General features: G+C 38.1%; 1 protein-coding gene across 4 annotated transcripts in view; it reads left to right on the top strand.

Moving 5' to 3' along the window:
- Nucleotides 1-24,714, top strand: part of XB5897957.S (hypothetical LOC495453 S homeolog) — a 658,286-nt gene that overhangs the window by 452,538 nt on the left and 181,034 nt on the right.

Below are 24,714 nucleotides of genomic sequence, written 5' to 3'. Positions count from 1 at the left end.
TGCATTATTAAATATGGCGCATGGAAATCCCTTTACAGGAACAACGAGACATCGGGAATCTGCTTCATATGCAGAAAAGTAAATGACATGAATGTTTGGATTTGGGTCTGGGAAACCTGGGAAACTACTATTGTGTGTCACAGTCAGGGGGGCTCCACCAATGAGGTGAGTTGATCCACTCGCTCCTGGTAACTAAGGGCCAAATTTCCAGTTTTCAACCCAGAAAATCGGCTCTTCTAGTGCAGAGAGCGCAATTGTGTCTTGCAGCGCCCGACCCCCTCCTGCGCAGAAAATGTGAGCGCCGTGAGGAGGGGTCAAGGACGGCTGCCTCAGGCGGCATAAAGGGGCAGATCGGCGCTGGCCACAGTCTGGATTATTTGTGAATCGTTTGTGTCACTTAGGGTTTGTGTCTTAAACTCTGAGATGTTTATTCAGTGCAAATTCCTTCAATCTTTCCCATTGGCCTCTGTCACCTAATGTTTAAGGTATTAGTTTTTGAAAACAGAGGGTCATGAGTTCAAGACAAATCCTAAAATTTCAAATTCAATATCATATGCCATAAAACATAGTCTTTAGTGCTAAGTCTTTATGTTTTATGGCATATAATATTGAGATTGAAATTATATTATCTGTAAATCATTTTGTATAAAGTCAGCTGTAGGTCTGGAACTCATGACTCTCTGTTTCAATAACTAATACCCCAACCATTAGGCTATAGAGACCAATGGGAGAGACTGAAGGAATTTGCACTAAATAACCATCTCAGAGTTTAAGACACAAAAACAAAAAAGGTGCCATCAGACTTATTTATTAGAAAGGATCTGCCTCATATTTGCTCACAGACCAGGTATAACGGTGGCCAGTGGTCTAAGTCATGTGACTGGAGTTTGGTACCACAGAAATGCCCCCCTTGAGAAATGAATTCTTATTTCTCATTATCAAGGTACATCTCATAATATTATAACCGTGTTATGGGCTTGTGAAACTCAATAATACTTTAAAGCCATTATATCATTCCATAAATTATTTTAAAGTGAAAGTTGGTCTTAGAAGTAACTAGAGATGAATATTTTGTACCAGGGTCAGACTGGGGGACTGCTGTCCAGGGCCTCCCTCCGGCCCCCCTACTGTGACACACCGCTCCGTTTGGCGCGCATGGTGTAGCGCACATGCGCCAATGGCATTGCTCTGCGCGGCACTGAAATTTTTTTTTCAATGTGATTTTCAGTCAGTCTAAATTACTAAGTTAATTTAACTATAGCTACAACAAAGCAGTTGATATTGAATCTTCTCTACTGCTGGAAAAAAAATATAAAACTGTTTGCACATTGCATGGAGTACTGCTGTCTCTATTATTCTAAACTATATAATACTACTTTAAAGGGCAAGTCAATGTGCCTAATAAAAGAAAACATAATTCTAAGCAACTGTGCAATATAAATTCGTTACACATTTTCTATGGTTTTAAATGTATTTGTATATTTATTGCTATTGAAATCAGTGTCTGTCCCTTTCTATTCTCTGTCCTGATGGCTCAGACTGTTGATACAATGTAAGACAAGGCGGCTCATTAACAGACCTGACTTTGCTGCTGGGGAACCAGGATATTTGCAACATTGTTTAAAAAGTAACAAGCAGGAGCTGAGCAAATGCTGCTTTTAATTACAAACATTTTACAAATAACTTTAAAAGCACTGAACATTTTTAATAAATGTATATTGGAAAGTTACTTAGAATTATGTTTTCATTTACTAGGGAAATTTTTATTTTGTGGTCGACTTGCCCTTTAACACATATTATGCCCTACATATTTCTACTTTATCATTTTCTACCGTCTCTTGTTGACCAATTTATTTTATTTATTGTATGATACCACTGCTCAGCTTCATGGGGAGGCATATTAATGAAACGTACCCGTCCTTGGTCAGGTTTTTTGATTGAAGAATAACCAAGTGATATCTTGAATTCACTCAGTTTGTCTGCACAATTACTGGAGAATCAAACAATTGAATATTTTTAGATAAAAAGCTTGTCGCCTAAAACCTTTTAAGTATATTGTTCTGAGTTGCATTTTTCACCATGTTAAATACAACAATATAAACATATTAAAGAAAATTATATTTCATATATAACATTACTCTATCATTACTATCATTACAGTGTTTTCTTTTTGCTTTAGGCATTGTACTGTAAAGGTAAATTGTTTTTTGTTTTTTTTTTTGGTTAGAGTAAAATTCATCAGATGAAATTATGTTTTAACATATTTGATTTCAATTATACATTTTGAAAAAATACAGTTTCTGAAAGAAAAATATTTAATTTCCCTACTGGTTAAACAGGCATCTTAAACTTTCTTGAAATAATTGTTTATATCAGCAGGTACAACCTAATAAACATCACATTGTCACAGCTCTACTAAGAACAGTTAACACTAGGGGGCAGATTTATCAAGTGTCGAAATTTTGATGGTTAATTAACCCTCAAAGTAAAATCCTTTGAATTCGAAGTATTTTAGCGCGAATACTTCGATCGAACCGAGGTTCAATGTTAGCCTATGGGGACCATCCCCAGCACTTTTCTACGTTTTTATGATTGAATAAAAATCGTTTGATCGATCGATTAAAATCCTTCGAATTGTTCGATTCGAAGGATTTCATCGTTCGATCGAACGATTTTTACCATTGAACCTCGGTCGGTTTAAACTGCCAAAGTATGTACTCAAAGTATTTTTTAAAGAGACAGTACTTCTACTATCGAATGGTCGAATAGTTGAACGATTTTTAGTTCGAATTGTTCAAATCGTTCGAATTGTAGTCGAAGGTCGTAGTAGCCTATTTGATGGTCGAAGTACCCAAAAAAATACTTTGAAATTCAAAGTTTTTTTCATTCAAATCCTTCACTCGAGCTTAGTATTTGTGCCCCTAGGTCAAACTTTCTTTTCCTATAGTCATAGTAAATTAACGACCAATTTCTGTAATAATGGCACTGGTGAATAAGGCATCTAAAATATTTCTAAAATTGACAAGTCTTTATACAGGGCCATTTTAATAAAAGGACAAAAGGGTCATTTAGCCTGAGTCCAACAGGAAAGAATCATCCCACAGAGATGGCAGATCCCTCAATTTAATCAAGTTGAAGAGCTCTACAACATGGTGATTTTCATTATTTTATTTTTTCCTTGTGGTATCCCCATTTTGTCTGATTTCATGGGGATCATTTCTACTTCAGTAAGAACAGACCATTTTTTCTCTGGCTATATTTATATTATTTTTTGTGATTGAGGTTTGTTGTAGTACAAATATCTGGAGCCAGTCACTATACTGTTTTCAAAAAATGTTTAGTGGGTGGGGAAAATGAGTTTGTTTGAGGAGAATAAAAGACATGGAACTCCCTCTCTTAGATTTTAAAGAAGCAAATACAACTCTGATCTTATACAAATACATAAGAAACAAATCAGAAGAAGGGCTGAAATGACATTACAAGTGCACTCCTAGGATATTGCTAAAATACAATGATGAATCCAACACTTGATCTAAATATTTCTCCATTTAGAAAATACACAAAATAGTGTGTCAATATTATTATAATTATTTATTTACAGGACAAAAACATGATGCAAAACATGCCTACATGAATACTGTTGCCACAAAGTACAACTATGTTTCCCTAAACAATTTAAAATATTTTAACAGTTATAGAGGGAAAGATAAATTATAACGGCTGCAGTGGAAATGTTACCATAAGGCAAAGTGAGAGCGGATTATGAACTAGAAGCTAAACTCCATTCAGACAATACTCCACACTATAAAAAGCTCAATAGTGACCCCACATTTAATGATAAGAATGCTAATAAAATCCTAGTTAACGCTGCAGTAATGGAGGGTGTGATTACAGACGAGGTCTGAGCACCCCAAAGTCCCCCATATCTATTTTCTTCCTAAGATCCACAAGCAGCTCATTAATCCTCCAGGATGACCAATAGTTTCTAATGTTGGATCTATTTGGCAACCGCTAGCAATATACATTGACCCGCATTTACTGGATCTTGTAATTCATTTGTAACCATGTTTGAGGGAAACCACTGAATTCCTAAACAGACTTGAAAACATAAACTTACAATCAGGTGATTTTTTGATGTCTTCTCTGGACGTTAAAGATTTATTTACCTCACTCCCCCATGATGAGGGAATTGAATGTACCCGTGTGTATTTATCACAATGGAATTTACCAAATCATAGGATTCATTTTATTTGTAATTTACTCGAAAACGTTTTGTTAATAAACAACTTTCAATGTAAAGATGAATTCTACTTACAACATGGCAACATGGCACCTGCCTATGCCAATATCTATACGGACTCTTTTGAGAAAACATTTATTTTTGCCAACGATCAATTCTCACAGTATATTCACGGGTACATGCGCTATGTCGATGACGCATTTTTTCTATGGTCCGGCACAAGCAAAGATCTTAATGATTTTTTAAGCTATTTGAATGAGGAACATTCCACTATAAAATTGACACTGGAAGCCAGTCAAACTGAAATTCACTTTTTGGATATTAACATTACACACTCTGACACAAACTGTATTACCGTATATACTCGAGTATAAGCCGAGTTTTTCAGCCCCCAAAATATGCTGAAAAACTCTACCTCGGCTTTTACTTGGGTCAAGCGCAAAAACGGTCGCCGGCGCCTAAGAATATTCGCCGGCGCCTTAGAATAGTAGCCGGCGCCTAAGAATATTTGCCGGCGCCTTAGAATAGTAGCCGGCGCCTAAGAATAGTCATCCAAAAACGAGATTGAAACTTACCAGAAGCTGCTGCATTTCTCACCCTCGGCTTATACTCGAGTCAATAAGCTTTCCCAGATTTTGGAGGTAAAATTAGATACCTCGACTTTTACTCGGGACGGCTTATACTCGAGTATATACGGTACCTCGTCTATACTAAGCCTACAGATAGGAACAATCTACTGCGACCTACTTCTTATCATCCTCCAGGATTATGTAAGGGACTACCCAAAAGTCAACTATTAAGGGTTAGACGTATCACCTCCACTGACGCTCTATATGAGAAAGAATCAACAGAGATGGTCAATAAATTCCTGGAGAAAGGATATGATAAAACTTCCCTGGAGCTGAATAAAAAAACTATACTGGCAATTCCCAGGAAAGACTCTCTAAAAAAAAAGTATAAGTATACAATAAGGAATTACCAAGCACCAATGACACAGGCTAATCCTGCTGGTAACAAAGGAGAAAACTAAAAAAGAAACACTATTAGCCAGACATCTCCACACACAGGGGCATCGAGTGCCACAGCTTCAATGGCAAATTCTAGAAAAGGTTAAGATGAGACAGGGCCGGGATAAAAAAAGTAAATTACTCCAGAGGGAATGCTTTTGGATTTGGCTATTGGAATCCTGATGCCCTAAGGCCTCAATGAAGAATACAGTGGCGTAACTAGACCCCTAAGGGCCCCGGTACAGAAAATTACAACTGGGCCCCCTAAAGGGGTTGTTCACCTATCAGTTAACTGTTAGTATAATGTAGAGAGGGATAGTCTGAGACAATTTGCAATTGGTTTTTACTTTTATTATTTGTGGTTTATGACTTATTTAGCTTTTTATTCAGCAGCTCTCCAGTTGCAATTTCAGCAGTCTGTTGCTAAGGTCTAAATTCCCCTAGCAACCATGCACTGATTTGAATAAGAGACTGAAATATGAATAGAAGAGGGGCAATATACACAAACTAGTCATTAAAAAGTAGCAAGAGTAAATATGTAGCTTTACAAAGCATTTGTTTTTAGAAGCGGTCAATAACCCCCATTTAAAAGCTGAAAAGATGTAGCAGAGGAAAATCATTCAAAAACAATAAAATATAAATAATGAAGACCAATTGAAAAGTTGATTAGAATTAGCCATTGTATAAAATACTAAAAATTAATCCAAACTTACATGTAAAAAAGACATGTAAAATGGAGGTTTCATTGTATTATAATGACATAAGGCATAAGGCATACTGTAAATGATAAGGATATTAGAAGTCACTGAGGGGTTGTTCTGTGACCATATAAAGACACAAGGCTGCAGGCTGAGTTATACAGGGAACTCTGAGTATCACTCGTGTATTATAAGGGATAATGTACCCCCTACTGTAAATGATAAGGATATTAGAAGTCACTGAGGGGTTGTTCTGTGACCATATAAAGGCACAAGGCTGCAGGCTGAGTTATACAGGGAACTCTGAGTATCACTCATGTATTATAAGGGATAATGTACCCCCTACTGTAAATGATAAGGATATTAGAAGTCACTGAGGGGTTGTTCTGTGACCATATAAAGGCACAAGGCTGCAGGCTGAGTTATACAGGGAACTCTGAGTATCACTCATGTATTATAAGGGATAATGTACCCCCTACTGTAAATGATAAGGATATTAGAAGTCACGAGGGGTTGTTCTGTGACCATATAAAGACACAAGGCTGCAGGCTGAGTTATACAGGGAACTCTGAGTATCACTCATGTATTATAAGGGATAATGTACCTCCTACTGTAAATGATAAGGATATTAGAGGTCACTGAGGGGTTGTTCTGTGACCATATAAAGGCACAAGGCTGCAGGCTGAGTTATACAGGGAACTCTGAGTATCACTCATGTATTATAAGGGATAATGTACCCCCTACTGTAAATGATAAGGATATTAGAAGTCACTGAGGGGTTGTTCTGTGACCATATAAAGGCACAAGGCTGCAGGCTGAGTTATACAGGGAACTCTGAGTATCACTCATGTATTATAAGGGATAATGTACCTCCTACTGTAAATGATAAGGATATTAGAGGTCACTGAGGGGTTGTTCTGTGACCATATAAAGGCACAAGGCTGCAGGCTGAGTTATACAGGGAACTCTGAGTATCACTCATGTATTATAAGGGATAATGTACCCCCTACTGTAAATGATAAGGATATTAGAAGTCACTGAGGGGTTGTTCTGTGACCATATAAAGGCACAAGGCTGCAGGCTGAGTTATACAGGGAACTCTGAGTATCACTCGTATTATAAGGGATAATGTACCCCCTACTGTAAATGATAAGGATATTAGAAGTCACTGAGGGGTTGTTCTGTGACCATATAAAGGCACAAGGCTGCAGGCTGAGTTATACAGGGAACTCTGAGTATCACTCATGTATTATAAGGGATAATGTGCCCCCTACTGTAAATGATAAGGATATTAGAAGTCACGAGGGGTTGTTCTGTGACCATATTTTAAGGGATCTTATTTTCTCCCCAACCACAATGTATTGTCCACCCTACATTCTTCCTGCATTCTGTTTCCCCCTCCTCTTCTGCTCTCTCAGGGTTGCCAGGTTTTCATTTCAAAACCAGCCAAAGACTATCAAAAAATTAGCCAAAAAGTAGCCAAAAGCCATTTTAAAAGTAGCCCAAAACTAGCCTAATTCGCAAACGGAAAAATCTTAATAAAATAAAGTAAAACAATAAGGGTATCAAATCCCCCACACGCGCACACACACACTGACACACACAGCCCTAAAGAAGTGTGTGAGAGCAGTGTATCACTATGTGTCAGTACGTGTCTATTACTAACACTTCAGCTCACAGACACAGTATAGACCAAGTGGCAGATCATTTCACTAATGTGCCCAAATATTACTGCTATGGGATTCCTGATCACACTGTGCTGGGGGGCCGCATTATTATTCATTTGATGATGGAGGCTGAGGGCCGGTGTAAATTTGAAAACGGGCCACACTTTGGACATGCCTGATTTAACTCATTCTAGTCATTTTAGTATTTAACGGATAATCAGAATATTAACCACAGATCTGACAGTATACTACAACAAATTGATATTTAGCAGATTAAGCTTTACAGCACCATCAACACCCCGGCATACCTACAATGATAAAGGGCAGGCAAAAGTAAATATGGCAGAGTAAATACAAATTATTACTACAGTATTTACTAATAAGTAAACAGGCTACACTGTGCCACACTGTCTGGAACCCTGACTCGGGTTGGGGACACAGTGTAGGCTGCCGCTGTAATAAGTAGCAAAAAGTAATAAATAATAATTATTATTTACTCTGGCCTTTCCCCCAAATCTCTGCTGCACCAGGACCCATTGAGCCCAATGCCTTTGCCTGCTTTATATCATTATCACATATACCAGACAAATATCCCTGGCATCACAGACCACTGATTTAATATTGTGCAAAGCTAAAAAAAAGCTCCAAACAAGTAGTGTAGTGACAATAAGCACATTGGCAAAATGCCAGGTATCGGCCACACACCACTAGGAGCATTCTCCCTCAGTGGCGTAACTACCGGGGGAGCAGGGGGTGCGATTGGGCCAGGGCCCGCACCCCCTCATTGCCCCCCGGCAGCTCGTCCGCGGGAAATGCGTCCGTTTCTGGCCATACGGAGGGGGGTGAGGCCCGGCTGCACGTCCCGCGCCAGGGCCCGCCCCCCTCTAGTTACGTCTCTGTTCTCCCTGATGGCAAAGGGTACTAAAAACCTAAAATAGAATCTTGTTTCCAGACCTGTGAATAAGAAAATGTTCTTTTCCAAAAGCCTCGCAAAACTGTGCTTAAACTTATATCTCCAGGCTAGCAGCAAGCATGGACAGGGATGTGTGCATTAGTTAATCATCCACCAGAACTCTGGACCCGAGCTGAAAGGGAGCAGGATATTTACTTATCTTATCTGGAAACCCCAAGGACATAAATTAAACATTAAGAAAATCCCTTAGCTGTCTTCAGCAGAACTGCGTTCCTGTTAGCAGTCTCCTATTCTGAATCAGTAGCACATTTCTCTATTCTCTTCACGCGACACTATGCTAATTGCTTTTGTAAAAAAAATTGGAAGTGCTGTGAGCCACACAGTAAAGGCAGCGCAGCAGCATGGGTTGTCAAAAACGGGACTGGACACGGCGGGCCCCATAGAGGGAACAGGGGCAGGGGCCCTGGTGCGACTGCACCTTTTGCGCCCCTGGTAGTTCCGCCACTGGAAGAATATAACTTGTCCTGCTTTTTGTGAAACCCCTTATCTTTTTCTCTATATTCTCAGATAAGCGCTGATCAATATCCAGGGATTGGTAAAACTCCCCTCCCCTTTCCTGTTATAGACTTTGTTATAAAATGTTCTTCATAGTAACAATTGTTGCCAAATGTATTTAATATTAATGTTTGTTACATGGTATCGAGGTATTTCCCAATATCACTGCTTGTTTCATTGTTGCATTAAGCCCTATGGATTGGCTATATGTATATAAAAAACTATTGTCTACACTGACTTTTTAATTGGACTCAATACAGGATTTCTGGATCACATGCAATCACAGTTTTTTTGCTAAGTGAATATTGGACTTTATTCAAGGAACTGCACTTTAATAATTTTTACATTTTTAATATGCCTCTAAGGGGGTGGATTTTTATACTTTTACAATTTTGTATGTTAAATTTTTTAATTGATCACCCTATATATATATATATATATATATATATATATATATATATATATGATGTATAACATGGGATCCGTATGCTTGATAAAGGGGTGTGGCCTCCAAAACGTCGCATCACCGCACTAAAATAAAGCAAGATTTTCCTGCAAACTAAGACCGTGAGTGCTGGTAAATTTTCTCATTGTCTAACATAATGGCCAGAACACTACTTCCTGCTTTGCAGCTCTCTTGCTTTCCACTGATTGGTTACCAGACAAAACAAATCATTGACTTGAGTGGGGCCACATGGATCATACCTGTTGCTTTTGAATCTGAGCTGAATGCTGTGTATCAAGTAACTGAAACTAAAGTTACTGAACAGTTATGTCCCATGTGGGCCCCCTTATATTCACTGACTAACTCAGAGTTAGAGAGCTGAAAATCAGGAAGTAGTGTTCTGGCTATAATGTTACACATCCACTCACTCCAGCCTTTATACATTACTTGTATTTATCTAGTTTTTATTTTTAGACGGAACTGTTCCTTTAATAGAACAGTCAAATAAATAGTTACTTTACCAAAACAACACCTGCTGGTTGTACTCTACCACTTGTAGAAAAGAAATCTGGGTGCCACATAACTTACCATCAGTCAAGTTCCTTGCTGTTATCTTAGTGATTCGATTTTTTTTATGCAAATCATAGGATTAGCCACCATGAATTCAGCATTATCCACATGCATTTTAGATCTGTCTCATTGCAATTTACATAAAATTATTCATAGAAGTGCAGTAATTTTTTCTTCAGTTGCACAATACCTGCTATTCTGCTTTAAATGTATAGGCAGTGTCTGACTGGCCCACTGGGATACCAGGAAAACTCCCGGTGGGCCCAGGTGTCAGTGGGCCTCTTGCTTCTGACCATTTAGCCTATTTCATGGTCATTCCCTATTTATTTATAAGAAAAAGAGGCTTAATAATGGAAGAATAGAGAACATTATGTAGAGACTAGGAGAATAAAGAGATTTAGTGTGGAGTGGAGGTATAATAGATTGGAAAGTGGGCCCTCAGCCTAAGGTCTCTGGTGGGCCCCTGGCATCCCAGTCTGACACTGTTTATAGGCACGGTTTTACCACCATGACTTTCTTTTATTACTGACATGGAGTGCTTCTATGGTAAACGTTTTTCTTTGGTTGTAACACTATGTCAGTTATCTCCATCCCTTATCACAGTGATCCCCAAACAGTAGCTCGTGAGTAACATGTTGCTCTCCAACCTATTGCATGTTGCTCCCAGTGGTCTCAAAGCAGGTGATTATTTTTGAATTCCAGACTTGGAGGCAAGTTTTATTTGCATAAAAATCAGGTGCACTGCCAAACAGAGTCTCAATGTAGGTTGACAATCCTCATAGGGGCAACTAAATGGCCAATCACAGCTCTTATTTATCACCCCAGGAACATTTTTCATGCTAGTGTTGCTCCCCGACTCCTTTTACTTCTGAATGTTGCTCACGGGTTCTAAAGGTTGGGGATCCCTGCCTTATCAGGATGTTTGTAATTACAATTCTTTAATTGGGCGGTATAGTTATTTATAGAATGGAGTGGAGACCATTTATCTGGCCTTTACTAGTAGCACAAGTCCATATTTTTGCTAGGATTGAACCAATAAACCAATAATCCCTCATCTTCAGTTTTATGACAAATAATATTTACAAATGTAATATGAACATCAGCTGAAACATGATGTCATTTTTGCACAATTTAAATATGATTAGAAATGTTTGCAATTCCAAAGTAAAAAGGCAAATACTATTTATTCATAAAACGAGATAAATGTTCTCTAATTACTTCTTCTTTATCGGGTTTTTCTGTCAGAGCAATGTTTTTTTGGATCCCATGTTCTTTTTGATTGCCAATTCAGGTGAAGTTTTCCACTACAAATTTTCATGTGCTTATGTGCTTATTTGTGGAAGGCTTATAAATTGGTTTATCGATCCACTTTTTTTTAAAATTTCGGGAAAACAATATTTAAAGGGATACTGTCATGGGGAAATTTTTTTTTTTCAAAATGAATCAGTTAATAGTGCTGCTCCAGCAGAATTCTGCACTGAAACCCATTTCTCAAAAGAGCAAAAAGATTTTTTTATATTCAATATTGAAATCTGACATGGGGCTAGGCATATTGTCAATTTCCCAGCTGCCCCAAGTCATGTGACTTGTGCTCTGATAAACTTCAATCACTCTTTACTGCTGTGCTGCAAGTTGGACTGATATCACCCCCTCCCTTTTTCCCCCCAGCAGCCAAACAAAAGAACAATGGGAAGGTAACCAGATAGCAGCTCCCTAACACAAGATAACAGCTGCCTGGTAGATCTAAGAACAACACTCAATAGTAAAAACCCATGTCCCACTGAGACACATTCAGTTACATTGAGAAGGAAAAACAGCAGCCTGCCAGAAAGCATTTCTCTCCTGAAGTGCAGGCACACGTCACATGACCAGGGGCAGCTGGGAAATTGACAAAATGTCTAGCCCCATGTCAGATTTTAAAATTAAATATAAAAAAATCTGTTTGCTCTTTTGAGAAATGGATTTCAGCGCAGAATTCTGCTGGAACAGCACTATTAACTGATTCATTTTGAAAATTTTATTTTTTCCCATGACAGTATCCCTTTAAGCGCATTCTCCCCAATGCCGCATGATTTTTTTTTTGAAAATGAACACGTTCTTGTTCCCTTCTGGAATTCCTGTTATGGGAAATTGCAGCTAGACATGTGCAGCCACACCTGCCATCAATGCCAAAGTGATTTTTTTAGGTCTGAATTTTAATGACCTGCTATTGTATACTTCCAGCTTACCTGTATGGCAAAATTGATTTAGATGCATAAGATCTTTCCGTAGTTGTCGATTGTCAATTATTTTTACAATCTGCTCATATGCTGGATTATCGTTTTTAACCCTGGTGTGTGTTTCTGTCTCCTCTTCCATCATTAGTGGATGGTCACATGTTCCATTTTCAATCCAGGTGTGTTCATTTGCAATATGATGAAGGACAGATGTCCACTTGGAATAAAGAAGAGCAATGGAATAAAGATTGCAATTTTTTGCTGACCACCAAAAATGGTTAATAATTGGTTGACACCACAATGCAATATTTTGGCAATTTTTCTTTTTACTGGCAGAGGTCAGTTTGTTTCTCAGACTTTTGGTATAGAGCCAAATATCATATTGATGGTCAATATCGGTATATTCCTCTCTTAGCACCTTGTAATGCTAGGATGTCTGTCAGTTGTAATAATGGCTACATCTTATCCTTCATGTAATATTTCATCCAAGCTTTCTTGAAAACTTTCTTTTTCTAGAACACCAGATTTATTTTTTTTGCCGTTTGAACTATCTTAAAATCAATAATTTTGTCAGTAAACATGTCCATGAAACAATATACACAGTATTTAGCTGAATAGCCAGGGCTATCAAATTGTCCATCTCCTGCTAAACATAATGACTGGTCTTTGCAATTTTGAAAACACTGTTGTGTCTCTTCTTTCCAAAATGTGTCAATCGCTGGAAATAGAAAGTGTTATTGATAGTAACAGTAGGTGGTTTTTGCTATTGTTGGTATTCTGCAAATCTCCATTAACTCAGCCACTTTACTGAAATTTGACCCACTAAATAAAATGGAGGCACAAGCTGAAGATTGTCAGCTGCAATTTTGTTTATTTTTGGCTGACTTTCCCAGATCACAATGTTGTGGCCATTCAAACATGTTCCAGTAACTGTTAACATGGTGCCTTCAATTTTATTTTCTTTCAATAACTGGAGAACAACAATCTACAATGGAACATGTTGAAAGTTTACCTAATAACTTGTCTAAACAACTTTCATAAACAATAGATTTTCTCTCATTTATATATTGCTGCTCATATTGCTGCTTAAAATGTTATCAAAGTCTTCACTCACAGACTGTGAGTCCTCTATATCCCATGCTGGTGGCACATAATTGGGATCCTTTAAATTAATGTTGTCTGTTGTAGGGTTTGAATTCGTTCCCTGACTCGATCTAAAGGAGACAGATTCTATGTCAGTAGTTTCTCTGTTGAATTTGTAATTCTGCTTAACAGATGGAAAATGTAAGTAATTATGGTCTCTGAGAGTTTCTTTGATGTTGTTCTCATCTTGGGGATATAACAACACACGTTGTATATCTTTATCTGTATTCTTTTTAGTTAAAGTTTGGGAAGATTTGTTTTTAAAAGTCAATCTCTGTGATGTATTTGTAGAAACGTTCTTTTTTTGAGGAATGTTTTTGGAAATTTTACCTTCAGTCATGTTGTAAGTTTGATCTTGAATAATTAGATCTGAAGAATTATGTTTGATTTTTTTGGGTGGTGGTCCACTCTCTGCATCTTCCAGTATCGATATATTAAAGGGATCCTGTCATGGGAAAACATGTTTTTTTTCAAAACACATCAGTTAATAGTGCTGATCCAGCAGAATTCTGCACTGAAATCCATTTCTCAAAAGAGCAAACAGATTTTTTTATATTCAATTTTGAAATCTGACATGGGGCTAGACATTTTGTCAATTTCCCAACTGCCCCTGTTCATGTGACTTGTGCCTGCACTTAAGGAGAGAAATGCTTTCTGGCAGGCTGCTGTTTTTCCTTCTCAATGTAACTGAATGTGTCTCAGTGGGACATGGGATTTAACTATTGAGTGTTCTTCTTAGATCTACCAGGCAGCTGTTATCTTGTGTTAGGGAGCTGTTATCTGGTTACCTTCCCATTGTTCTTTTGTTTGGCTGCTGGGGGGGAAAATGGGATGGGGGGTGATATCAGTCCAACTTGCAGTACAGCATTTAAGAGTGATTGAAGTTTGTCAGAGCACAAATCACATGACTTGGGGCAGCTGGGAAATTGACAAAATGTCTAGCCCCATGTCAGATTTCAAAATTTAATATTCAAAAATCTGTTTGCTCTTTTGAGAAATGGATTTCAGTGCAGAATTCTGCTGGAGCAGCACTATTAACTGATTCATTTTGAAAAAAATTTTTTTTCCCATGACAGTATCCCTTTGAGAACTGTGTTTTTAAATATTGTTGGTACCACATCCTTCTTTAGCTTGCATAGGCTGCCTTGTATTACATAACTGGTTGTATCAAAGTGTTGGGAACAAATTCTATAGTTATCTCTTTTTTTTTCCTTCAAAGACTTTCTTTGCAAACTCCTCAAAATTTTCTGGGAACTGGGCAGTTTGAATGAGCCATTTTTCAATGATATTGATGTATATTTTTATTATGTAAAATGACATCAGGAAATTTGTCCTTCTGACCCGTCTTGTGTTTACATCTGTTTATCAGACAATTAGTCATGACTATAAAATAGAAAATACATGTGGTCAGTATCAAACACCATGAAAAGCTAAATTAAGAAAATTACATGGTATGTGTAATATGTTTCTCATTATAAATATGATATTTCATTTATATATTATAAATAAGATGTTAAACAAAGGTCCATTCTATTTACCCCACCCATTTGTAACCACTAGCTGCATGCATACAAGAAAGTGGTCACACACAGCTTCTCACATATTACTGAGAGTCTTACTTCATCAAGACACAATATGTGTACAAAGTAATGCATCCATATAACATCCATGCTTTGCTCCACCAGTATGTAGGACTACCTGTGCTGCTTCATTACACTGGTGCCAAAATCCCAGTCAGCATGGTCACAGGGCAATGATATAGTGGCCATGGACACCAACATCTTGGAGCTCTCAACTCTATGCCGTCCACTGACCTAGGGACTTTGTACTTGTAGATCTGTGTTTCTTGTACATTTTTACCCTATTGTGTCTAGTTTATGCTGCACAGTCAAAAGTGTTTTAACTCCAAAATATAGACCATTGTATTAGGATAATGACCAACGATTATTGTTTTTTTCACCTGTGCTTTGTACTCAAGCAAAGGCATAGGGTCTCAAAGTGCCAAACGAATCAACATAGGCTCCAACTATATAAAAAAAATAAGCTATAGCTCTGACATAGAAAACGGAGTACTGTCTTGTTTGGCACATACTAAAATTCAACATATAGTTTTAGAACAATGCCTATTTTCAGTTGAATAGTAGCAGAGATGGATTTATGGATCAGGTGGTGTTCAAACAGATCCATGGATAGGTTGGTAGTCAAAACAGTCAGTAAAATTAAAAGCCAGGTGAATTTAGGGTTCAAACCATGTTAACCCCCCCCAAGAAAACATAAGTATTAGATCTAAAGAAGAATTTTCACGTTTGTGTCCTCTGCCAGACATAATTGAGGCAGAAGGAAGACCTTTACTCACAGATGCAAAACTGGAGAACTGAGAGCAGAGCCTCTTAGTAAGAGGAGTAGGAGTAGAACACCAGATAGAACAAGTCTCATTAGAATTAGGGGCTGATTCACAAAGGGTCGAATATCGAGGGTAAATTAACCCTCGATATTCGACTGGGAATTAAAATCCTTCGACTTCGAATATCGAAGACGAAGGATTTTAGCGCAAATAGTGTGATCGAACGATCAAAGGATTATACCTTAGATTGAACGATAAAATCCTTCGAATCGAACGATTCAAAGGATTTTAATCCAACGATCGGAGAAATATCCTTCAATCAAAAAAACTTAGGAAAGCCTATGTGGACCTTCCCCATAGGCTAACATTGAGTTCGGTAACTTTTATATGGCGAACTAGGGGGTCGAAGTTTCTTCTTAAAGAGACAGTACTTCGACTATCGAATGGTCGAATAGTCGAAAGATTTTTAGTTCGAATCCTTGGATTCAAAGTCGTAGTCGAAGGTCGTAGTAGCCCATTCGATGGTTGAAGTAGCCCAAAAAACACTTCGAAATTCGAAGTTTTTTTTACTTTGAATCCTGCACTCGAAGTTAGTGAATCGGAATATTTAAAAGTATATTTAAAAGTTCCACAAAGAAGTCTTACTGGAGCTGTGCAAATGCTGATAAGTGAACAGACAGTTCTCCTTTCTGTGCAGGTTACAAAGGAATTATTGGAGAAGAGATGCTGAGCTACAGGTAAGTTCTAATTTGCTGCAATTCTGATAATATTTAATATCACTTTTTCATTGACTGGGATAAACAAGGTGAAAAGGAACGGAACAAAAGGTGAGTTCTAATATGCTGAGTTAGTCGATAAGATAACCAATAATTAGTCTAATTTTTCTCTGCAGGTGCCCAAGATGCAAAACAGAAGAAAAGATTCCTGCCAAAATACAAACAAAATATGTAACACTTTTTTCACATTCAAAAAAATAATTTTTAACAAAAGCGTAGTGTATATAAAGCTAGCCACCTTAAACCTGCTGAATTTTGTTTTCTAGGATTTTTCAAATAAAAAAAGGATCTTAGGGACAAAAAATCAGCCCTGTAGAAAATTTTGGGAAAATACCAAGTCTACTTAATTTTAGCATAAATAAAGCGGCAATGTCATTTCTAAAATCGCAATAAAGTTTTTAGATTTAGAAATGTAATAAATAAAACACCAGGGTATGAGCAGATAAGAATGTGACCCAGTACAAAACCAGAGCAATACCAAACAATAGCAGCAGAAAAGTAGATGAAGAAAAGAAGTGATTAAAAGTTAAACGAATTATGAGACAGCGGCTGCACTACAACATAAATGGGTTGAAAATGCACAGACACAATCAACAAGTGGAATCCTGAAACTCCTGAAACCCATGACCTGACTGGTTGGCTTTCCAGTGTCAACACTTACACATCTGACGTTGGGTTGGGTTCATCGGTTCTCCACAGGGAAGAACAATATGAAGTAAAGTATTTTAAAGTACAATATGGCATTTACAAATAGCAGCAATATATAAACAAATGCGACATATTGCACTTGCCAATGCATTTGTAATGCCCCCTAATAAGTGAGCAAATATGTACAGAAGATTGATATTATGTCTATTAAAGCCAGACCAGTACAGACATAAAGCTTTGTATGCTGTGGCAGTGTTGCAAGTGTAGAATGTGGACTTGGACAGCACATGGCCATGCAGGAGTGCTGAGGAATGCGAGTGTTGTTTGACCCACCTGCTTATGTCAGTCACAAGGGTCTTGAATAAGGGCATGTGTTTAATTGGCTGTGTGTGGCTGCTTAAGTAATGACACCACACTGAAGCCAGAATACAATCCAGACAGCGGAATAGTCTGACTCCAAAAACCAGTGATTTCTTGGAGACACAAGGTGCTGCCCTGGAACAGTCACAGCCAAGGAACCAGATGGACCTCAAAAGAGAGGAACCATATCACTGCAGCAAGTGTGAGGAGCAGTTCAGTTCAGATGTGTATCTGAATGTTCATTAAGAAAAAGATTGACAATACACGCACAGAGTGTGACGGGAAGAACTTGAGAAATAAGGATGTTTCTATATATAATCTATAAATATTCTGAAAAAATCAAATTACTCTTCATTTTCCCCATTTCAGCTGTCTGTCTCTCTACAGGCAGGAGTCGGAGTGATGGATACTTATTGGTCTGTTCTCCCTTTCCCAAACAATGTATTAGAGCCAATTGTCTTTTAATATAACCGTCTCTGACACAAAGCTGCATGAAGAGAGACAGGTTACTGATAGGGGACCTTGAAGAAGGGGCTAAGAAAAGAGATGTTCTTTGTTGTGGACAGCTACAGGGCTGCAGATCATACAGGTTCTGCTGCAGGTTTACATTGACCCATGAATCTCCTCAGAATCAGTTAGTGATCATACACAGAGCTTTTATGTCCAGGGCAAGGGATGCACTTTGCACTAGATAGAGATTCACCGAAAAAGCTGGTGCAAGGCGGCCATATTTTTAATGCCTGCCCATAGCAGGTGATATTGAGAGGACTTTCCAGTGTCCTGAGCTTACAGACACTTCCCAAGCTAAAGTGCTTTCCAGGGGTCTCCTATGTACCATCCAATCTATTTACCCTCCGGATGGTGCACATTGGAACAATCTTCTTAGAGAGCCATGGATTAAGGCACAAGAGGCAGGGCTGTGTGTAAAGTGTAGAAAATAGAGCCCTGTAGTGTTCAACATTGTCAGGCCCCGCAGAACAAAGCATTAATGCAAACGTTTTTCTCTAACACTATTTAATATACATGGACTTCTCTCTTTACTTTTCATTGTCTTCTCATATTCTGTTACATCTTCTACTCACCTTTTATTCCATCATGTTCTTCTTAAGCTTTTTCTCGCCAGTGAAAATTTCTTTTTCAATGATTCCTTCATTTCTACTCCTCTCTCCTCTTTTTTTTTCTCTAACCAATGTCCAAACTGTACAGTTCCGGTTTGTGTCCGGAAACTTCCCCAGGCGCCGGCAGCAGAACACAGGAGCAGGGACACTGCACTTAGTGCCCTTGTTGGTTGAAATTCAGATGGTGATTTCGCTCAGCAATAGTTCTTTATTTTTTGGTCACCTATTCCTCTACTTTTTCCAGGTTTTTGCCCAGTAAATATATGAATGTCCCAGTCATTGCTCCTGACCAGCAAAAAATACAAAGTTATTGAGAACAGCCAACTATAGAACCATCACTCCTACTTTATTGCTAATTAATACTATCTATATAATTCATATCCTGAGAAAATCTACTGTAACTTTCCCACTTGGCCTTAGTGGCTGATTAGCCGATTCAGCTGATGTCACTGGAGTTCTGGCTTGTGTTGTACCTTCTTCAATGTTGAATATTATGTGGTGGCCATGTTGGATCTACACTTAACAGTATCATTACAATTAAAAATTACACTTTCATAAGAGCTCTCAAAAGATTAGAAGTTTTCAATCAAACCTGACTCTGGCCTCCAGTCGAGCCTTAAAATTTAGCACCCCCCCAGAGTAGAGTCCTATGCGGAACCAATTTGTTAAATCCAACCCGTATACTGACCCGCTTGGACCCGCTACCTGACCCGCGAATACCTTATCTGCAACCCGATCCGTGACCGGCTGACCATCAAGAAACAAGAAGCGCTGTCATTGTAAACGGGAAGCGACATCATTGGACATTGGTTTGATCAGAAAACAAGGAGTAAAACAGGAAGTGCTGTAATTGTAAACCAGAAGTGACATCATTAGAAGAAGGCGTGATCAGAAAAAAAGGAGTAAAACTCGCTATTGAGAAGACCTGCAACCACCGGCCCGCGTGTTTACCCGCTCCCGAAACTTCATCCTGCAACTTGCAGGCTACCACAGGTTTTTGCAGGTAACCCGCAGGTACCTGACCTGCTGCAGGACTCTACCCCAGTGGTTGAAGCAAGGTGGAACAATGGTATGCAGAGCTCTATGCGCCCATTTTTTATTGGCCACACCAACTATTAAGATGTCCCACTTTAGTAGTAATTTTCACAATTTTATAACTTCAGTATGTGCAGCAGTTAATGGCAGTGGCCGCAGCAATATACGTCAATGATCATACGATTAATGACACAGAGACCCCCATGGTTCATGAACTAATGGCCCAACAATATATATATATGACCCTCAGTTTTCCATGGCACTGTGGTCTTGCCACAATAAGTCAATAAATGACACAGTGGCCACAGTATTTCCTAAGGTAGGGGCCATGAGAATATATGACAGTGACCCCAACATTGGAAAAATAAAAAGACAGGTTTTTGGTGATGTGGTCTTTAAAAGTCATAATCATGGTAAAAAAATATCCTACAACAAAAAAACAATCCATGGCAAGAAATGCAAGTGAAAGAATTCACATTTTCTGACAACATCAAACTCGGTTTATAATAAATCAGCCCCTAATTGTCAAATAGAACTTCATTCACCCTGAAAACTATAATTTTTTCAAAAACACATTTGAAATTCATATTCCAAAACTACAGATATTTTGTTAATGACAAAAATTCTTTAAGCAGTGCAAGAAAAATGAAATCCCGCTACTTGTTATTCATCATCACAGTGAATGGAATTGCCAAACCTCGGAATGCCCAGGGTGGCCAATAAGAGACTGCAAATGAGTTCAATGTGTATTGCAAATAAGGACAAATGGGAGGCTATTATAAATGCTAAATATTTGTAATATGCACCAATAAAGAATTGTCACATATGAGAAAGTGTTATAAAAGTGTAATAAAGTTTTATCTGCTGTGGGGGGTTTCCATGATGGATTCAGTCACACCCTGTTTTGCCTTTAGCCACTCCCCCAGCCATCTCTGTGGAACATTATCTTTATTGGTTGCGATTTTCAACCTTTTCAATTGCAGGTTGAAAATACATTTGGGTGCAAATTATAGGACGCAGGACTGAGAGAGAATGGGAGTAAGGGCCATAACTCATATGCCTGTATAATACATGAAACAGTCTGACGTGTTGGAGCTGTAGTACATGAGAATGAATGCAGGATTTGTGTTTTTTCTGTCGTTCAGTCCAGTCTCAACTCCCAGAACCCTCAACAACCAAATCATAAGAGTTGCTGGTCAGTAGTTACCTGCTAAAGTCCTCTGGAATTGAACCTAGGACCCAGCAGTGCTGAATTAAATGTTTTTCAAGCCCATTATCACATAGCCTAATGATGTCAATCACCTTCTCCAATACGATTCACTTCTCTTAGAAGAATCTCAAAGACTTACTCGGTGTACAATCTGAATGAGGATGGAAAATGAAAGTGGCCTGAGGGTGGATGGGGGACAAACAGGAGGTGATAGAGGGCAAAGAACACGTGCAAAATCTGTGCCACCCCCTACTCTACCCCCTACAGTTTGGGAGCCCGCCATGATCTGTATACAATGTTAGATGAGCACTCCGTATCCATCCGTGTAGGTTACACAAGTAAACTTTTATTTTAAACGTGTTAAAATCATCAATTCCCTGACGCATTTCGTATAGGGATGCACTGAATCCACTATTTTGGATTCGGCCGAATACCGAACCAAATCAAAATCCTAATTTGCATATGCAAATTAGGGATGGGGAAGGGGAAAAGATTTTTTACTTACCTTGTTTACTGACAAAAAGTCATGCAATTTCCCTCCCCGTCCCTAATTTGCATATGCAAATTAGGATTCAGTTTGGCTGGGCAGAAGGATTCGGCCAAATCTGAATCCCGCTGAAAAAGGCCGAATCCTGGATTTGGTGCAACCCTAGTTTCGTATCAACCCATATGTAGTCATAGGTATTACACATAAAAGCAGCTAATGGCTTTATTAACCACTTTACCGGACATGACTTCAATAATTACAATTAAACAACCTGGCTTATTAACCCTTGTGCTGCAAACAATGTTTTAACATGGATAAAATAAATATTACTTCCGTATTAACCTTAAAGAAGATAAATGACATTATACCGCTAATACATTTGCACAAATGCGGTTCCAGTTTGGCATAATTCATTGAAGTTACAATTGTAATAGGTTACCAATCAAAACAGTTTCTTTTTAGCAATTTCTTTAAAATTCATTAACTAAAATGCAGTTAAACGAAATCGCTTTGTCAATTTTCATCAAACGGATATCACTCCCACGGTAGCGCTTCGAATTCTACCACCTCCACTGATGCGCTTCCATTCCCAACACAATCAGCGGATGTATCCCAAGCGCAAAACGACTCCGATTGTAAAAACCAAAGTTGATCTAGTTAATGTGTAAACAACAATGTACAATTACATGTTATGTATTCAATCTTGTGTTTTACTCCATATCTTTAGAACAAATCAAACTCGATTTTAGTTAGTTCAGTCTATATATAGCCGCGTGTTTCATTCCAATACGCACAAGAATTTAAATGCGCTTAAGATATGACATTTCTGCAGGCTTAACGGCACTTTATAGCAAAGCTTTTCTGTATATTGACTTTTAGGGGCAGATGCACAAGGGTCGAATATTGAGGGTTAATTAACCCTCGATATTCGACTGGGGAATGAAAATCCTTCGAATATCGAAGTCAAAGGATTCTGCGCAAAAAGTTTGATTGAACGATTAAATCCTTCGAATTGAATGATTCGAAGGATTTTAATCCAACGATCGAAGGATTATCCTTTGACCAAAAAAACTTAGCCAAGCCTATGGGGACCTTCCCCATAGGCTAACATTGGGTTCGGTAGCTTTTAGGTGGCGAACTAGGGGGTCGAAGTTTTTTCTTAAAGAAACAGTACTTCGACTATCGAATGATCGAATAGTCGAATGATTTTTAGTTCGAATCCTTTCGAAGGTCGAAGTAGCCCATTCAATGGTCGAAGTAGCCAAAAAAAACACTTCGAAATTCGAAGTTTTTTTACTTCGAATCCTTCACTCGAGCTTGGTGACTGGGCCCCTTAGTGTCTAAATTAGTGGGTTCACTAATTTAAATATATAGTGAACAGAACCAAATTTAGCAAATACATCACTTATCATTTGTGTATATATAAATATATATATATGTAGATAAGTAGCCCTCCATGATCTGCCTGTCTTACAGAAGATTAATGTATGTGCCCTAATAGTCATATGTGGTTAGTCAGTCACAGCTTTGCCTTTAAACTGGGATGGGAAGACGAATTGAAGTTCTCTGTCAGGTCCACCTAGCAACTGATTGGCCACCTGGGAAAGCAGCTGACAGGAGCTGGAATAACTGGTTACTCCTATAAATGGTTTTTCAGACAGAATTTAAAGGCACATCCCTTCTATGCTTAATGGTTTATAATTCCATGGCAAATATGTGCTCTTGGGTGCCCTTTAAAGGGAAACTATAGCACTTAATATTGCAGGTCTCCATAGAAAGAAAACACATATAACAACACATATGTAAAACGTTGTTTAATATAAATAAAGCTTTTTCATGGCAAGTGCCATTTGCTGATCCCAGATTTAAAAACTGCCATTTTAAGCATTAATCGTCTCCCTCTGGATGGTACCACTGTGCTTATACACAAACCATGTAAGCACATACCTGCTAGATTACATCAGCCAATCAATGGACAGAACTGTGTCCTTTATCTCACACGCTACTTCCTGTTCCAGTCCGAGCTGAATTACTTCCTGTCAGGTGATCTCTGAGGGAGCGCACAGAGTATCATAAAATGGCGGCTTAAGTAATATAAAAGGGTAATGTTTACTAATACGTATATACACATTTGGTAAGATTCTTGAATGTGGAACATTATAATTTAAATTATCTATAGGCAACATAATCATTCTGAAGATATAGCTTCCCTTTAAGTGTTTCCTTAATAATTTAGATCTAACCCTAAAAACTATACAAAATAAAATGAAATGTATGGAAAGGCTGGTATTTTTTGAGGTCCAGTAAAGGGGTCTTTCTGGTGGATATTTTGGGGTGTGTAAGAAATACTTTCCTAGATTCTGTACCCATTCTGTACAAGAGCATCATTTCTCCCTTGTGATTTTTTTTCTGGATGTACTTGGCAAAAAAGATGTGATTTTCTGGAGTCCCCTTACTTTTTGGGGCTTTCACCACACCTAAGAAAGCAGCAGGGCATTGATTTTGAAGCAGCTTTTATTTAAAATGTTTACATCCATCTTAAACCAAGCTCATGCTCACCCTGATTTCTTTCTGCTACTTGTAGTTTCATAATGAAGATGTTTTGTATTTACACTGTTTCCTATGGGGAACTAGTTAACTATTCACAGAGAGATACAAGTTTACCCACAAGGCTTATCTGAGGATAACTATGTTTGAGAGTCACCCCTACCCATGGATTTTGGAGTGAGGTTTAATAACAATGCAGAGGTATACGATCCGTTATCCAGAAACCCGTTATCCTGAAAGCTCTGAATTACGGAAAGGCAATCTCCCATAGACTCTGTTTTATCCAAATGATCTAAATTTTAAAAAATAATTTCCTTTTTCTGTGTAATAATAAAACAGTCGCTTGTACTTGATCCCAACTGAAATATAATTAATCCTTATTGGAAGTAAAACCAGCCTATTGGGTTTATTTAACGTTTACATGATTTTCTAGTAGACTTAAGGTATGAAGATCCAAATTACAGAAAGATCCATTATCCAGAAAGCCCCAAGTCCCGAGCATTCTGGATAACAGGTCCCATACCTGTACCATGTAAAGAGTCAGAACAAGGAGATGAGAAATGCCGATAGATCTACGAATAACAATCTATGGAAAATATTTGATGAATTCATATTTAAGAGGCACCTACAATTACATTTTCTTTCATTAGGAAAAATGCTGTTTTGTATTTATTATCCCTTTAACGAGCCTTAAATTAACTTCATTTGTTAATGGAATCATTTAGCCACTAGTTC

The sequence above is a fragment of the Xenopus laevis genome, chromosome 6L (genome assembly GCF_017654675.1).
Source record: "Xenopus laevis strain J_2021 chromosome 6L, Xenopus_laevis_v10.1, whole genome shotgun sequence".
Classification (NCBI taxonomy): domain Eukaryota; kingdom Metazoa; phylum Chordata; class Amphibia; order Anura; family Pipidae; genus Xenopus; species Xenopus laevis.
This window is presented reverse-complemented; position numbering and strand designations above follow the sequence as displayed.